The 14,310-nt window shown below is 43.1% G+C and overlaps 1 protein-coding gene across 9 annotated transcripts in view; it reads left to right on the top strand.

Annotated features, from left to right (window-relative positions):
- ATXN7L1 (ataxin 7 like 1) overlaps window positions 1-14,310 on the top strand; it is a 116,087-nt gene that overhangs the window by 64,485 nt on the left and 37,292 nt on the right. Inside the window, exons 1-2 of one of the 9 annotated variants that reach the window (XM_083843054.1) lie at window positions 2,372-11,779; window positions 12,119-12,208. The exons of 5 other annotated variants lie outside the window; for them this stretch is intronic. The gene's annotated coding sequence lies outside the window, so the exon portion shown is untranslated. Of the gene's footprint in view, window positions 1-1,991; window positions 2,162-2,371; window positions 11,780-11,807; window positions 12,209-14,310 lie in introns of those variants that run through there. 3 more of the 9 variants (XM_083843058.1, XM_083843056.1, XM_083843057.1) reach the window with 3 other exon arrangements.

Raw genomic sequence — 14,310 nt, 5'->3', positions numbered from 1 at the left:
CCCGAAGTTCCTTTAAGCTTTTAATTTGTCAGCTTTTTATAAGCATATCTGTAAGCATTTTTACTTAACTGTTTGTTCTGTTATTTATTTACACATTGATACTACCTACTACTTCTGTACTTATTACTTGATTACTTTCTCCTTTGTTTTTTTTATTATTTTGTTTCATTATTCCTTAGCTTCTGTGATTACCTCTTCTGTGAGGAAAGTGTACCTACAGTGAATGCTTTCCCACTCAGAAATCCCAGACGCATTTAGTATTATTTTGCTTAGGTAGATTCATACCCCAAATATACAACATACTTTTTGGTTTTGGTCTTGTTTTTTGGGCTGTGTTTTGTCTTGTTATTCTGTGTTTGTTTCTTTTTACTTCAAGCCCCACGTTGAAATTAAATGGGAAAAAAGCAATAACAATAATAATAGTCATTAAAAAAACAGGTTCTCTACCTTCAAAGATCTGTTGGCTCCATTAGTGGTCTGCCTGGGCTCCATTTCGGGTCCAGCAGGTCGGGATGTCTTGAATCCAGTTCTGTCTTCTGCCCTATGGAAACCGCTGCCAGGAGGACCCGAAGTGCCCCCTGAAGAGCTTACTTACCGTGACTAATCTCTGAGAGTGCTGCTTCTGTATTTTCACACTCCCCAACCGCTTTCTCTCTCCTTCCAGGGCCTCAGGCAGAGGATTCTGTGATTAAGAAAGAGACTCGGATAAATTGGGGCCATTTCCTCGCCTGCCCCCTGGGATCCCTGCAGAGGCAGGGAGGGTGAGCAGCTGGGGAGCACAGTGCTCCAGGGAACAGCTTTGAGCTTAATTTCCTGGGGACTGGGGCTCCATGCGTGTGTGCAAATATATACAAGTTAAATCTTAAGACATTTGTAAGTGCCTCATGATGTGGGCTTGCATTTGTCAGAGTGTTTTATGTTGGACTCAGCTGTGAGAATAAATTTGCATTCAGCTGGGGTCCCATGCTAGTCTGCTGCAAGTGGACATTTTTGGCTTTCTGTACAGTCCGACAACTTCTCTGCTACAGGTGGAGCGGCCTCTGCTGAGGGGCTGCACTCATGGGCTGTGCTCTTCGCCCCTAATGAATAAGTCGGGAGACTTATGCCCAAGGAAGTATTTCCAGATAACGGGCAACCTAGCATTTCCAGCAGTGGTCAGCTGGATGCAGGCTTGCCCGAGAGGTGCTGCGGCATGTGGAGCTCCGCTGCAGCAAAGCCCAGCTTGTTCACAGAGCCCTTAACTTCTGGTAGGGGCTGTGCAGGGCTGGCTGAGTGTGGGGACAGGAGGGGGCTTGGGGGTAATGCAGTGCTCATGCAGCAGTGCCCTGCATAACAGCCTTTGCCCCGCATCCGCTTGGATGTGGCTGTATAAAAATCAACGATAGTAAGACCTCAGAAGCATAATTTTTTAATATTTTAAAGAATACATTGTTAATTTGATAATTTCTTTACTGCGAGGGTGACAGAGCGCTGGAACAGTTTGCCCAGAGAGGGGTTGGAGTCTCCTTCTGTGGAGATACTCGAAACCCACCTGGATGCCATCCTGCGCTACGTGCTCTAGGTGAGCCTGCTCGGCAGGGGGGCTGGACTGGATGATCTTCAGAGGTCCCTGCCAACCTCGGCCATTATTATATCCGTAATTATATATATCTGTGTGATTCAAATTAATTACTGTGTATTATTCTGTGGAGTTTAGCCAGTGCTACAGCCTCAGAGAGACGAAGAGAGCGCATAACCTGACTGGAGAGGGCAGGTGTTGTGGTAGCTGGCAGGGCATGTTTCTCTGGGTTTTCCTAAACTTGAGGTAGGAATTTGACAACTTCTCAGAAGAGCTTGGGTTTCCTGGGCCGTTTTGCGAGCGAGCCTGTCCCCTTTTGGGCTTTCCCTGGTCAGGGCGCAGAGGTAAGAAATAAATAAGTCAATAAACACCGAATAAAGCAGCCCCGGCAGCCCGCCCCCCGGCCCGCCAGGGGGAGCCCGCGGCCCCGCGCAGGGCAGCGCAGCGCAGGGCGGCCCCGGGGGCAGGATGGCGGCCGGGGCCCGGCGGGCTCGGCCGGAGGAAGCGCTGCCGGCCGCGGCCCCGCTGCGGGGGAGCCGGGCGAGGCCTCGGGCCGCAGCCGGTGCTGGAGGGCTCGGGCAGGCGGCGGCGAGGCGGCGGCAGGTACCCGGGGCTGGGGCAGGTACCCGGGGCTGGGGCAGGTACCCGGGGCTGGCGGCCGCGCTCCGGGGGCGCCTCACGGCGGGAGGACGGAGCGGGCTTGGGCCGGCGCCTCGCGCCCCTCTGAGGAGGCGCCTCAGGAGAGCGCGGGACTTTGACCCCTTCCCTTATCTGTGTTTTTTTTTATGTGTGATTCTTTTTTTTTTTCCAGCTGTATCAGCGTACTGTTGTGCAAGTATCGATCGCTCGCGTTGCCTGCCGTCTCGGGGGCTAATGTTTTCTGCGATTTTTATGCTTGCACAAACCCGCATGAATTACACCCAGGATTTCAGCTTGGGAGCAGACGCTGAATGCCGTTCGCAGCCGGCATTGCTGTCCCTTCAGAAAGGCTCAGGAAACATAGAAAAGCTTTAGGTAGACCCATATATGCAGAGAAGTTATCATGACTTCTCCCTTTTTCATAGTATTTATTTGTACGTTCTCTGCTTGCACCGTCACATCTATTTCACGTGTCATGGAGTGGCAAAAAAACAGTGCAAGCTATATCTGACTATGTTGGTACTAGGTAGTGTTTCAGAAATACATAATTCCTACCTTTTTTTTTTCTTTACTTGATTAATAACATGACAGTGGTACCAAAGCAGTTTAAACACAATCTGCCACTGTAATGGGAAATTGCTGACTCTTGAATTAGCAGCTGTCAACTTTTTAATGGACTCCTTTATATAAATTCCATAGAGCTTTTTAAATAAAGAACAAGGGAATTACCGAACGTTTGCTTTTGGAGGCTTCAATAGGGTCTGAATTGTGTAAATTTAAATTAAAAGAAAGTGAGTACTGTCATAATACTGAATTATTCTCTAAATATATCTGATTTCTCCCAATTTGGAGTTGTTGAAAAGATGAGGATTGCCTGCAAGCTCTAAGGGCTGTTTACTATCAGCTGTAACGTTGGCATTACCATTTTACCTCTGCTATGCTGTAGTATGAATTATAGCTCAGTTACTTTCTGTATGCAGCAATTACAGCCTTCCTCTATTTGTACTTAAAAAAAAATGGAAGGAGAAAACCGTTACATTGTTAACAAACATTATCACCATTACATTGTTATTAAATGGTTATAAGTAACTTACCCTGGAAAACTTTTACGGATTTTCCAGGGGCAGAAGAAAACCTGCTTGTTTACCTGAAACCTGTGTCAGCTGTTGGAGGTGTTACCTGTAAATCTGTGAAAGTTTGTGGCTGCTAAATGAGCTTTATCTATCGAGCTAAGGATGTTCTGAGGTATCTGACCAGTATCGCTCTGTATTAATTAAAATACAAAACCAGCATAGCATAATTTGTTTACAGTTTGCCACGTAAAGATTTTGACAGGTAATTTTAAAGGGGAAAGCAGAAGTCTTACAAAAGTAGCCCATTTCACCACGGTCTGTTGCCCATTACTACAAGAAGGAGATTAAGGTGCTGGAGCATCTCCGGAGAAGGGCAGTGAAGTTGGTGAGGGGTCTGGAGAACAAGTCTTTGAGGAGCATCTGAGGGAGTTGGGGTTGTTTGGCCTGGAGAAAAGGAGTCTCAGGGGAGACCTCATCGTGCTGTACAATTACTTTGATGGAAGCTATAGCGAGGTGGTGATTGGGCTCTTCTCCCAAGCACCAAGTGATAAGACGAGGGGAAACTGCCTCAAGTTGTACCTGGGAAGATTTAGTTTGGATATTAGGGGAAATTGCTTTACTGAAAGAGTTGTGCGGCATTGAACAGGCTGCCCAGGGAAGTGGTTGAGTCACCGTCCCTGGAGGTCTTCAAGAAATGTGTAGATGTAGAACTTAGCGTGGTTTAGTGGTGGACTTCAGTACTAGGTTAAAGGTTGGACTAGATGATCTCAGAGGTCTTTTCCAACCTGAATGATTCTGTGATTCTGTATAATAATTTAGTTGTTATAGGTTAGGAATTGCTTGTAAGATTTGTAATTGGCGTATGATGATCAAAGAGAAAGAGGTCGGTCCCTGATGCAGGGTGAATTTAGGCACCTTGTGAAAGCGGGTCCCATTTCAGAGCAGCGAGTCTGCGAGCCCATGCCTCAGGACAGCCTGCCCGAGGAAGCAATTGCTGAAGGACTTGAGGTGACCTTATTACAATTTGCCCCTCTCTGATCCTACACCACGAGGCAGCCCTGTATTAATACAAGGTTGGAGGCAAAGGTGAACCAGGAATGTTCTGAAAGGGAGGCGGAGCAGATATAGAAATCGCATCTCTGATCGCGGTACAACTGTGGCAGTCACACGTGAGGCCCAGTGCTGGCCTCCATGCTTTGCCCCGGGGCCTTCAGGCTGTAAAATTTCACTGTCCTTCAGTAAGTGTCACCTCTGAAGTTCTGTGAAAGCGTTACACAGCCTGTTGCTAATCGTGTTCCTGGCTAGAGCTGATATCTTATGGCAGGGGGGAGCAGTAATGGAGCAGAAAGTTTATTTAAGCACAGCTCACATGTGTGTACTTGACAGATACGCAGCCAGTTTACCTGGAAGCTACAGGCTGAAATTTGCTGTGGCAGTAGCCCACGTGAAGGGGAAATACCTTGGGTGTATTTCCTCAAACCTTACAACAGTTGAGACTCTCAGCACAGTGTTTCACGTCGTGTGTTTTGCATTTCTGGTCTTTCCTAGTTTGGTGGCATTTGGCGAGGGGGAGGAGGGGAGCGTTGGCCTGTACCTTGTTACAGTAAATAAGAGGCGAAAACTTTTAAACCTTCTGCTGATATGAGTCGGCAAACATTCAGCAAAGTCTTTTGGCTCCCGGTTGTTTATCAGTAATCGAGTCTGCTCCCTTCTAGTGCTTGTGATGCTCCATCATTAGTAAGTACTCAAAAAAAAAAAGTACACAAGATGCGCAGATACTGTACAGCAGTAGATGTCTTTTCCATTTTTGTTGGCTGAACGTTATACCACCCAAAATATATTAATTCCTAATAATGAGAATAAACTTAATGTCCGAAGATAAAATAGCAAAGACAATAAATCCTCTGTACCTTCCAGTGCTATCAGCTTTTAGGTGTTAGGCATTTGAAATCTAAGCAGATAAAACAACTGGAACTGCCAGAATTCTCTGATAAGTAGTATCGTGGTGAACTTTAGTTTTGAACTTTTTTTTTCTTGAATTATTTCTTTTTCAGACTTTAAGCAACGTGGAAGTCAAGGCATTTAGGACTAGGGAGAAGGAAAGGAGGGGTTTAAAGGTTGTTGATTTAGGACGTGCAGATTCCTGCAAGTGTTACAGTGATGTTCTTCTGGGATAGATAGCTGCTTTCTCTACCTCGTGTTCTCTACCATGACCTTTGGTTTTTGCTATCATTTGAAACTACTTTAAGCAGTTCCGTGCTATACATTGCTGTCTTCAGTGTAAATAAATATTTTCCTTTCGGTATTTAGAAACAAGGTCAGTTGCTCAGGCATGGTTAATTTTGGTTCGCTTGTTAGCCATTGCTGGTTAAATCTACTGCACTGTCTAGCTACCAATTTGCAGACTCAGCAATAAGCTTTAGAAAAGACTTGCTCTGTGATCAATTTGCCAAATACAGAGTGTAGTTCCTCCTCTGTAATCAAGTTGGAGTCAGCTGATTATAGCTGAGATTTTTCATGGCAGCATCCTGCATGTTGTCCTCCGTCTGCCTCTTCGGTCAAGTTACTCCCAGAGCTGAAAAAGAAAAGAATTCCAAACTCCTCCAATTTAGAAATATCTCTTATTATCTCTAAATAGTAGGATTTCTTTCAGCCATAGCAGCCTCGATTTGATGAGGAGAGACAACTTCCAGAAGGGTCTAAAGAGCATAAAGTCTCTTCTGGAGTTTGCTGTCTCCTGATAGATGGGAGAAAGGATTCAGCCCTGCAGCATGAACACAGATAGCTTGATTCAGAGGAAGCAATTGGCAGGTAGGAAGTCATGTTGCTCTTTTTTTCCATTTCCTTCCCTGTGTACCTTTTTATTTCACTGCTAATTACAGGGAAATTTTGGCTTTGTGGCCAGGAAAACAGCTTCAGTCTGAACTAGTATTGTCTGTTGCTTTGTTTTTCTTACAGTTAGGAAAACGCTTGCATTTTAAGTTTTCCCTTACTTGAAGTATCTGGCTTAAATGACCTGGCTGTAAATCATAATCTCAAGTGATCTCACAGCTCAGGCCCTCAGCACGGAGACCATCCCAGCTGTATTTGGGTTTTTATTAGCGTTTGCCATGCTGGCTGGTGCTGGCTCCTGCGCTGTCACAAGTATCCTGCTCTGGTCGGCAGCGAGCTCCCCAGCTCCCTGGAGTCCAGGCGGAGGACAGCCCTGACGCAGCAGGGCAGGAATGCACGCAGCCAGCTCTGCCTTGTCGCGGGGCCTGAGTTAACACAACTTCTCGGGACCTGGGGCGCAGGGCTAATGCTGCAAGGCAGTGCCTTCATCTGGACTCCGGGCCCTTTTACCCAGTGTTCTTGTCTTTGGAAATGTCATACGGAGACAACCAAAGTGCCTCAGTTTAGATCAAAAAGGACTTCAGCCTTATGCTGGAAAGAAGTTGTTGCATTATTTCCAGACCCACGCCAGCCCTAGAAGTGTAGGAACATTTGCACTGAGCTGCATGTAGGCTAATGAGCCCAGCTGGAGCTCATTTGTTTCTGCATCTCTGGTACAGATAATCTGACCATGGATAATTGAGTGTTGACTCTATAAATAACCGTCTGTACACTTTGCAATCCTACCCTTAAAACTGTTTTCTCCTTCCTGTTAGCTCCCAAGCTTACTCCCGTTGTAATGATTTCTTGACTGTCAGAGGTTGCTCTCGACTCTTGACAAAAGGTTGTGCTGTTCATTCTTCCCACCTGAAGTGACGTTACACCTGGCAGGGATGACACCAGCTCAGCCCCGATGGTAAATAATCATCCTAAAATGTTTTACCTGTGCCGTAAGTGACTCAGGTGGTTTAAATCAAAACCAACTGATACATGTCAAACATGATACCTTGGAAAGTTGTTTAGTGCATGCTTGTTCTCATAGTTAAATATCTTCAGGCAAAACTGATTCCTTCATGTGGACTTGCTTACAAGTTGGACTTGCAATGATCTTGGTTTGTTTGTTTACAAATCAAGCTTGTCCGTGCTGAAACTTGCAGGAATTATTTTGAGTTGAGTTATGCCTGAGAAGTGATTTTTTTTCCCCACTGAACTTGTGCAATTAATTACAGTAAAGTAATTAGAGTGCCTCATAGCAAAAATAACCCCTGTCGTCAGCGGGTGAGTTTCTACATACTCATTTTGTCCTAAAAGTTCTTCTAAAATACACCATGTGTGTGCTTCTGCGAAGATGCACAGAAAGTTGAAGCCACCTGAACTGAATGGCATTGGAAGTGGCAGGAGGGAAAGCTGCCTTGCACAGACGTGCTGTCACAGCCTTGTCATGTTGCAGAGATCACACACGCAGCTCGGTAGGTAGTCGTAATGGGAATCATCTGCATCTTTCCCCCGTGCCACTCCTGCCACACTAATATGTGACGGGGGCAACGTGAGTGGATGAATAAGTTTGGAATGCCTTAAATTCAGATCCTCGCTCTAATTGCTGCATGGCCTTGGAAAATATCTTTGTTCACACATCTGAAACGGTGGTCATGCTTCAAAAATTGTGGAAGTCTGGATTTCTTAGTGATTATGTAGTAGCAGGAGAAAAAAGAGTAAAGGCCGGTTTATCTGAAATAAACCATTTATATATAGGGTAGAACCGACATATAACATCTTTGACATGTATCATTCTCTCCCATTCAGGGCAATGATGGAAAAACTATTGGTGTTACGGACAGGTACAGGTTTATCCATAGCAAGGCTTCTGTAATACATGAAGTTACTTGCAGTGACAAATGGGTAAGACGCATTCAGAGGTAGAATACAAAGTGCATTTCATTTGGATTCTCTTAAGCCGATTTACATCTATGTCGTTTATGTGCAGTTAGGGCTGAGTTTCTTACTGTGCGCTAAATGACGCAAGTTACATTAGAAACCGTCTTTCTGGATCTTAAGTTGCAAATAAATGTGGAACTAAAGAAATTATGAAGAGAAAGGAACAGCTAACAAAATGCCTTTACAGGTAGGCCTTTCAGCATGGTTTGCTCACAGTTTTCTTCTGTAGAAGGTTGAGGGTTTGGGGTTTTTCTGTTTATAAGTGCTGTTTTATTAGTGAGAGAAACACGAATATGACCTCTTCAGGAACTATTTTGGACGTTCACTTTGGATGCTGCGATTTAGGGAGTTATAACCTGTGGGTATTCTTGCAGTGTGCTAAATAATAGGTTTTATTATTTGTGGCAAATAAGGTGCCTGAAGAACATGGAAGCTGATTTATCTAAAACATTGGGAATGAGAAAATACACTGGCGCTTATGCTGCTTTTATAGCAGGTTTGATAATACGGATTAAAACTTAAATATAAGCTCATTCAGTTTTCAGAACAAAACAGTAGTCCTCGCTTGGGCAGATCTGTTTGGTTAACTTGATTTTCAAACGACATCGGAATATTACAAGGGGATTAATTTGAGGCCAGGGAATATCCATGAGGAGTAACAAATACACAAAAGCAGGTAAAAAATACCATATAAAATTTTCAAATTGAGTTTTCCAGAAAATAATACTAATAAGGCTCATGTGATTACAGTGATTTTTGCCGAAGAATTTTTAACTCCATGCCAATTTGGCTTCAAAGAGGCAAAGTTTTTCAGCAATTTTGTGAAAATCAGCAACTGTGAAGGGACACCTTACTGTGCCCCCAGGGAACAGTGTTCCTTGTTGCAGCAGCACACTTGTACTGATAGTTGTCATGTGTGTACCTTTAGACCTTGCTTGGGGGAAGTTGGTGGGATGGGGGACAAAAAGACTCTGGATATGGGATGAAATTGTAAGGGTACTGTGGGGCAGAAAAGCTCAGCGTAACTGAGATGGATCAAATTTAGGGATCAAACCCATGGATTTTCAGAAAAATATTTTGCATTATTTTTTTGTTTATGGCACATCTGGTTGTTAATATAGAAAAAAGAAACACGTTGTTTCACCAGATGCTGGGTTTGGATCCCAAATAACAGAGCTGAAAAAGCCAGAGGTTTGAAATAGTAGGTTACATGCAAGTACTACAGAGCTATTATTCTGGGCCAATTTCAGTAAGTTACAGCATTGTTTTTGATGGAGTCATGAAATACGGGTATTTTGCTTAAACAAGGCTCATCTTGCTATTACGTTTGTTTTATTCTTTTGCCTGTAGAGGCATTTTTAACTTGTGGAAGTATGACTGACTTCTAATGGTATGCGTAATATGGCTAGCACCGTTAGCTCAATTACCTGAAAAACCTTAGTGATCACGTTCATTTTTGCAGGAGGAGCTGAACACCGCTCGTCTGATTAGTTTGGGTCTGAGTATGGAGAAAATACATCGCACCTAACCCTGAGCTCATTGTGGGGACTTGCCAGAGCACCTCGGCTGTCCTTCCTTACTCTTCTGTGGCTATCTTATCTGCCAAAAGAAGTATTGTTTTATCTCTGCTTAGATTAAGTAAAACATTAAAGAAGTAGAAGTACTAATTTTCTATAGTAGTCTTATGATAGAAGGGGAAAACATCTGATGAGTTCCTAAAACATTAATTTATGTAAATTATTTATATTTTAAATATCATTGAAGGTGGAGATAGGTAAAATATTCCAGGATACCTCTGAAAAATACAAGTAAATAAGTAAAAATCTGTATCTGCAGATGACCTTGAATGAGAAAGATCTGCCCTAGGGCTGATAAAGGGGTCTGCTACACGATATGAAGCATGAGGGAACAGCGATACCAAATTTTCCTCTTTTTGCAGCAGTCTGTCTGCAGTAAGATTATTCCCCAGATTCTTTGGGGAGTGAATAGATGAGTTGTTTTTAAATTTTTATTTCTCATAAACTAGTGTGCTGTTCCCAATGTTTTATTTCGGTATTAAATAAAACATTTAGTTACATCCAACAAATAGCCTAATTAAAGATTTCTCTTCACATACACAGATCACCCACAAGATTCTTATTTTTCTGTGGTGCTGCCTTTACCTGAAATGGAAGCACTGTTGCTTGATTGCTTGAAAACTTTGTAGGTTAGGGCTGGGAGTATATTTCCTTGATCTGAGAACAGAAATACTGGAAATACTATTACCACTGGTCAGCAGGTAAAAAAAAATATCAATTCAGAGGAACTTGTGCAAGAGGGTGGTGAGGTCTGTCCTTATGGCATAAGCACATGGCACAAGGTGTAAGATATACTCACCCCACACCCTCCCAGGGAGTTCGGGGTGTCTCACAGATTTCATGTTGGGCTACCAGAGCATCTCTTCCAGCAGAACTGGAAATTTCCGTGCCTAAGCCCTCCTTGCTTTTCTTTCGTAGAGTGTCACGCAAAAAAACAAAGTGTGCCCGTGATTCACTTGCTCTGTTATGTCTTTTTTGCCCAGGGATTTTTGGTCTTGCTGACCTGAGGAAAGCGTGTAAGTTGTGCTAGAAAACCAGGTGGTTTTCCTGCAGTGGCACTGTCAGGTTACACATAGAGAATTGTGTCTCCAAAATCTCCAACTTCTTTTTTTTAAGCAAGTTAATATCCTAAATCATTAGTATCCTTTTAGAGCTAAGAAATAGGCCTTGGCACCGGCGTTAAATCTAGGTCTTCTAATTGCATGACGTGAGGAGTGACATTGTCACCAGGACGAGGTATTCGCTCTTCCATCCTTTTCCTGGCTCTCTAATACACCAGCAGTGCCTTGGAGCTTCATCTTTAGATCTCAAAATACTCGCAAAAAGAAGCGAGCAAGTAGCCAGCAGCTTCGTTTTATATTTAGCGTAATTAATCCCGCCATTTGAAGCTTTTTTATGCCATGGTGGAGGTCTGTTCGACCCTTCCTGTTTGTTTTTTTTCTATGCTTTATTCCAAAAAGAAATAAGCGTTCTGGGAAATGCTGAGTGTTTTTTATGGAATTTGGCCGTTTTTAAGAAATCTAGCCACTTTGGAGTAATTTAGTGTTATTCTAGAGATTAATCCTGCTGTCTCACCTATAACTGCCCTTGGAAAAACTCAGGGTATTCTTCCATAAATAAAAGATGTTTCAGCAAAACAGCAGGTTTGCCCCAGTCCCTTAGACATAAACACCCTCGTCCTTTCCTGAATCAAGAAAGAGAAAAAAAAAAGTGTCTTCTGATAAAAGGCTGTGTTTCTTGTCGCTTTTAATTTTGCACTTTGGTTCACTTCTGCAGTTCCTTGGGCTGGATCAACAATTCAGAAGAAAAAAAAAAAAAAAAAGCACGCAGCCGCTTTCAGGGCTTGTTGTCCTTGGCACGGGATCAGCTCTGGTGTCCAACTGGTAGGACCTGAAACTTGGTGCTTAACAAGTGCCTGTAGTCAAAACAGGCGGTGTGCGCGCGAGCACCGATCCGGTATTCGCTGCGGCAGGTCATCTGCCTGCTTTTTACTGTGTGCAGAATGCCTGGTCACGTTGCTGCGTTCCTCTGACGGCATCTGTGGCAATGTGAATCATTTCACGTTCCAAAAGTACATGTTTACAGTCGTCGTAGAATCAGATTAAGTTGGCAGCCTGCTCCTCGCTGTAAGTGGCTCAGTTTACATTTCTTCTTCTCGCAGGATGTTTTGCATAATTTTGCTGATCCTACTCAGTTGTAGGCTTTTGGGAAATGGAGAACCGTTTTCGTGGGTTTATGTCAGAAAGCGACGCTCGTGTTTATTGTAAATAAACACGAGCGGAACGGTGGTTATTTTAGCACTTGATAATTTCCCAATTATGTCATTTGACCTGGAATGAAGCTTGCAATTGTCGAGCTGCGTTTTGTACAGCGGATCAGTTCTGGGGTTTGAGTTGGCAGTTTATTTCCTTTGTCAGTTTACAAGAAGTATCAAAATGAAACTGACTGTGCCGTTTCCTTTACAGTGCACGGTGCAAGAAGGGAGGAACGGTTTGCGGATATAATTTCCAAACTTTTTCAGCTGGACTCGGAATAGTATTTTGTCCAAAAAGCTGGTAAAGTCGTCCTTCGGTCTTGCAATGTTAAGCTGTAGTTTGTTAGCGTCAAATCTGAGTTTATTTTTAGTTAACCTCACGTACTGGCTTTTGTTAGGTTTTTTTTTTAGACTGTGGCTGCAAAATGAAAGTGCTTACAAGGTGTTTATGAACTCTTGTTATGAACCAGCTGCCAGTTACTGCAGGATGACACATTTCTGCAAGTAGTCTACTTGTTCAATTTTCTGGTGGCTGATTGTAGCTTTTCGGGCATGTGTGTGTGTTTTTTTTTTCTGTTTGGGTTTTATTAGAATTAATGCCAAGTGCATTTTTAAACTTTGAACTGGGATAAGTACAAGGTGGAAAGTTTCACTTTACTGTTTGCTGAAATTGTAAGTATACATTGCTCAACTGTGCACGGCGAAGGGCTGTGTAACAAAGCACCTCAGGATAGACTGTAAATAGAAAAACTGCAACTCGTGCATAGGTGGTGTCTGCTGTTACCATAAGTAACACGGTCATCAACAAGATGGGTGTATTGCTGGAACACAATCACGCTGTGGATTAGATACTAAATTTCATTAACATCTGCTTATTGTAAATAGGGAACAATAAATGGTATTCGTGTTGTGTTAACGGCAGTCAGATTTGTTAGTTTATGCTATTTTAAATACTACAGACTAGAGTGTTGTGATGAACATAAGCTTTTAAGGAGTTTTATTTAAACTAAATCTGTTTATTAACAGCAAATAACTTTTACGTTTCTGGGTGTCAGCAATTATGTTTTGCTTGTTTTTTCCAAATGTGGTACCAAGCTGTAATCCCTAACGCCGGGTCACTGAGTTACTCATGGGTCAACTTAAAACTTATTTTGCCGTAGGCCTCCTGTATGCAGGAAGTAGGATCGTGCTGAACGAGAATTGTGTTTCGAAATGACTGTTGCTGACAAAGTTCTAGTGTGCTCTTCTGTCAACGTTAGAGGGATTTTTTTTGAACTACCTGCAAAAAATACTGAAAGACCAAAGGCGTATCTGTCTCTGCGCTTAAGCTGTCTCATGACTTTTTTCCTTTGCAGTCTTCTAAGTCTCCCCAACGGATGAGACGCATACTGTGGGCAAAACCTGTTCACTTGATTTGATGAATTTTGAGTAGAGCATGTTGGGTAAGAATGGATTTAGGTGGAATATACTGTGAATGGTATTTGTTTGTAGTCCAAATTGGAGAAATCTGTGGTTTCAGTATCATATAAAGGTCTTTTCTGGGTGCAATACTGCTGCAGTGCACCTAGAAACATGTGGTTGGCATAATTTACTAGCAATGTATTTAATGTTGTGTTGTTGTATTTAAGGTTTGCTGAGAGCTAAGGGGGTGATTTATCTTACATAAGGAATAGTCGAGGCAAAAATTAAAGAAAATACATTCTACTTCAAAATGTGTTTTGCCTCTTTTCCCACACGCTATTTGTAGATCTGGAGATCATGTTGCCTTTCTATTGCTTTGCTTTTTTGCTTATGATTAGAAGGAGATGTGGCGTTTCCTGCAAAACAGCTGCTAGTATTCCCTGGTGACCAGTCAAAGAGGATCCAGTGGAATTACAGATTCAAAGACAGACCTAGAGGACTTTGGCAGCTGCAGCAAAGGTTTTGGGGAAAGGTAGGGGACTGCGTTCCATGGGATGCAGGAAGAAGGAGTTGAAATTGAGTGCAAGGGCAGGGGAGAGAAGCTCTGGAGATTCAGGGACTGTTAAGTCTCCAACAACATAAGGACTTCACATCTAGCAAACAATTCAGATTTGGCTGAGAAAGTTGGACTGCATCCATGTTTCCATAGGACATGGAGAATCTCCTGGAAAAGTTTAAGATCGTTCGCAGTGCTACTGATGCAGAGTTCGTAACACGCGTCAGGACAAGCTGTAGCGTTGAGCTTTCAGATACTAACCAGAAAAAACGACAAGTATCGATCTGCGATTGATTCTTTAGAAAGCGCTGTTAATTCGGGGCGAGTGTGTTAAACTTCTCTCGGAGATTACTGTCATTAATACATTAACTGTTTGACAGCACGAGTCACATGTTGCTTGTCAGTTGCTGCAGTGGCTGCTCTGAGACAGCTGAGAGGTTGCAGAA

Source organism: Anser anser, assembly GCF_964211835.1.
Source record: "Anser anser genome assembly, chromosome: 1".
Lineage (NCBI taxonomy): Eukaryota > Metazoa > Chordata > Aves > Anseriformes > Anatidae > Anser > Anser anser.
This window is presented reverse-complemented; position numbering and strand designations above follow the sequence as displayed.